The sequence below is a fragment of the Peromyscus maniculatus genome, chromosome 22 (genome assembly GCF_049852395.1).
Source record: "Peromyscus maniculatus bairdii isolate BWxNUB_F1_BW_parent chromosome 22, HU_Pman_BW_mat_3.1, whole genome shotgun sequence".
Classification (NCBI taxonomy): domain Eukaryota; kingdom Metazoa; phylum Chordata; class Mammalia; order Rodentia; family Cricetidae; genus Peromyscus; species Peromyscus maniculatus.
In genome coordinates, this window is record NC_134873.1 from 62,185,034 (window position 1) to 62,189,017 (window position 3,984).

A 3,984-nucleotide genomic window follows, 5' to 3' on the forward strand; every position below is an offset into this window, starting at 1 on the left:
CAAAAGTTATATATACATATATCTTATAAATTTTGATATAAAATTCACACCTTAGGATATAACATAAATTTCTAAATGGTCTTATTAATAATAATAATAATAATAAAAGGGCAGGAAGGGGGAGAACAAGGGAATCTGTGGCTGTTATGAAGAACTGAATGGTATTGTAAAATAAAATAAAATAATAAAAAAAGAGCCAAACATTGGGGTGATAGCTGAAAGATTAGAGAAGCAGAGCAGGTCAGCCACAAGTTCTTGCCTCTATGAAATCTTCAGTCTAAAGAGAGTAAGTTTCTGTTTCCTCATTCCTTGTATACCTTTCTCTGCCTTGCCATATTATTTCCTAGGATTAAAGGTATGTGTGCTTCCCAAGCAAAGCCATGACATCTCAAGTGCTGGGATAAAAGTTATGTGCGATCACTGCCTGACCTCTGTGCTCTTTCCTCTGATCCTCAGGCAAGATTTATTAGGGTACACAAAATATCATCATACAGTAGTGAGCACTGGTTTCCCCACCACTTGGATATAGTATGAGGCCCCATCTCCCAGGCCTAATGTCAAGGCTGGCTTCTCCCTCTGTGAGGCTCCTGTGGCCTGCTGTTTCTCAGTGTGTTTCTCTCTGACAGTGTCACATCTATTGACTGGAATCTTTGTTGTATCACTAGCCTCTGTCTAGTCATACTGCTCTGAGAAGCAATGTCACTGTTTTCAATCTCAAGTTGTTTCTTCTTTTGTACCTGCTGTTTTGGCAATGCAGAGCACGCTCTTTGTCCTGGGATAGCCTCACCTTGAGGTCAGGAGCTGGCACTGCTCTCAGAGCATCGCTGTACCCTCAGGGATTTCCTCTAGAGTCTTTATATGCACCCCCTGCTTGGACCTGGCTCTTTCCACAAGGTCCTCTGGTTGTTCTTTGCTGAGCAACAGGTGGTAGACTCACTGTCTTTTTCTTATCAGTATCTTCTGTCAACTTGGGGCAACTTGTATCCTTTTTAGATTTCTGTCTCTCTATTTCCTGCTGCCTATGTTTCTTTTCAGCCAGGACCTCAGAGAAGGTTTTGATCTTCACTGAGGAAGAGCTTTTTGTTCTTGATGGAGACTTATCAGCTCACGAAGGTACTTCTGTTTTTAGTTTGGTTTTCAATTCTTCACATTTCTGACTGGCTCTTTCAAGAAGAATTTCTTCCAATGTCTTCACATGCATTTTACCAACTTTATTAACTTTCCCTTTCTTTGGTGTTTTATTAATGTTAGTTTCTGGAGCTTCCACCTTTTTTTCCCAGCCTCTATGCAAGGCTTCATTTTAATGGGGGATCACTGTCACCATCTACTGAAAATTTTCATTTCCCCATTCTCTCAGTAAGACTCAATCTAACTAAGGGCTCTTATTGTTTGCTGGATAGTGTTACTGTCCTCACTACAGTCCAAACATTCTTATTTTCAGGACCTGGATTGGGCTGAGGCTGATGTAAAACACTGAAAACTCCTGAAGACCTACCTTGCTTCTTGGATTTTTTCTTCATTTTTTTTTATTTAATTTCCTCAAGAATTTTTATTACAAATTGCAAATATTCACCTTGCTTTAAACTGGCTCTGGGTTTCTGGGCAGAAGCCATTTGTAATCCATTATGAACCTCAGGAGTTGGTTGCAGGCCAGATGTTTTGCTTTCATTGCCCTCATCAGAAAACTGATCATTACAATCATCATCATCATCATCATCATCATCATCATCTGCAAGATTGATTACAATGGGTGGATACGTGGGCCTAGAAACATTTTCTGAGCTTTCTACTTTCATTACACTCCGCAGTTGAGAGCAGGGATTAGACTGGACCAACAATTTGTTCTGTTGAACTGTAAGCTGACTAGCCTCTACTTCTTGCAACTCAGGCACAATGGGTAACACAGTTTTGCTTGGAGGCAGGGAGAGTCCATCAGTGTAACGACCTCTGTTGTGGTGGAAAGCACAGTTTAGTTTTTGACATCCCATTGGCCGATATTCCTGTTAACAAGAAATTTCACTTATTTTTTTTAAATCAATTTCCATGTGGTGAAATCTGCATACCTATAGAAAAGAATCACCATCTTGCCATAGTGTGCAAACAGTTTTATTTCCTAGTGCAGCTTCAAGTGACCAAATGGACAGCTATCATCTTTGGTGCATGTAGAATAGAAATAAAAATAGCAGTCTTCTCCCTTATTAGGCATGCTGGGTGGCCAGAAGTGGCTTTTTGGAATAAGCCACTGCTTCCATAAGGAGAAGATCAGCTTCAAGTGCTCTTGGAATGGACTCACTCTTCCAATTGTCAAAATTCTAAAAGGTTTAGAATAAAAAACCCAGAAATAGATACTGGAGTTAAAACTGAAAGATCAGAGAAGCAGAGCAAGCCAGCCACAAATTCTTACCTCTATGAAATCCTCAGTCTAAAGAGAGTGAGTTCCTGTTTCCTTATGGCCTATATACCTTTCTCTGCCCTAACATATTACTTTCTGGTATTAAAGGTATGTGTGCTTGCCAAGCAAAGGCATGAGATCTCAAGTGCTGGGATTAAAGGTGTGTACCACCACTTTCTGTCCTCTATGTCTAATCTAATGGCTGGCTCTGTCCTCTAATCCCCAGGCAAGTTTATTAGGGTAAACAATATATTACTACAGTTATATACATACATACATACATATATATATATATATATATACATATATATATATATGGTCTAAAGTTCAATGAATCAATTAGACTAGCAACAAGCTGGTCTAAAAACACTTCTCACAGTTTAAAATAATCATAATGAGATCTATTTTATATACCACATGAAAGCTCAAAGAAGGAGCTCTGAGGAAACATACATAAATGTACATAAATTGCCCAATCTATCAAGGCTGCTTACTAGATACACATAAAAACCCAAATACTAAAAATGCTCTAGAAATTCTGAGGCCTTATCCTCTATGCCAGACCTTATTTACTACTAGAAAACCTCTAAAAGTGGCCATAATGTTCATCTTATAAAAATGAGGAATCAAGAACTTAACCAAACTTCCTGACAAGTAAGCAGAGAACCAGTTTTACACAATCCTTATCTGCCTTGAGGCTAATTCTTTCCCCAAATATGCAAATAGATTTATATTCACATAAAAGTAAATAGAAGAAATAATCTGTTTCTCAGAAATTCATGTAGTAGATTTATATACTATCAATTATTCCTTTTCTCAAGTCTGTATAAAATTTATACTTCACTTTGCATGCTAAAAATGTGAAAACAGGACAAAGACAGCTTTTAGCAACTGAATTACTGTTTATCCAAAAATTATTTGCTCAGAATAAGTAAAATCATATTTACAACTATACAAACTGTACCCAAAGTGCTTTTAAAAGGCCAAAATGCTTTTAAGCAGTCACTACAAATTTATTCGTGTGTTAAAATGTGTCGAAACACCAAAAGACAGAAAGGATTATACTAACATTGAATTAAGAGGCTCCTTAAAATAACAACCCACAAGGCAGTCATAGACACTGACAAATCCTGCTTTCTGCAAGATTATTTACAAGAAAAGAAAATAAAGACTCCAAGGCCTCAGTTGTTACTATTGAACAGGAGAGCATGTTATCAAATGAAATAAGACAACCCCACTTATTTTTCACAGTAGACATGATGGTTAGGCTCTACTGTTCCCTTTTTTCTCCCTATAGATCTTTCTAAAACCTTTAAAATGCTTTCCCCCTTAAGCTATCGAAAACATTTAATTCTATGCTGAGACTTTGAGATTCTTAACCAGCTAAAACAATCTGACAAACATGATAGAAGAAGGCAGGGTAAAACAGAGGCAAGAGCCATAGGCAGGAAATGAATGCATAGAGTGGTTCAGATCATGTACCAAAGTGGCTCTCCAGCTTGGACGTCCCTTAGAATCCACTACAGGACTTCCTGACACATAGGCTACCTCAGTCCAGAGTCCCTAATTGTGCTGGGAGTATGTCCAAGCCT

At 38.0% G+C, this 3,984-nt stretch overlaps 1 pseudogene; it reads right to left on the reverse strand.

Moving 5' to 3' along the window:
* Positions 1 to 486: 486 nt before the first annotated feature.
* LOC102928248 (zinc finger CCCH domain-containing protein 11A pseudogene) lies at positions 487 to 2,206 on the reverse strand (annotated as a pseudogene).
* Between the last annotated feature and the right edge of the window lie 1,778 nt (positions 2,207 to 3,984).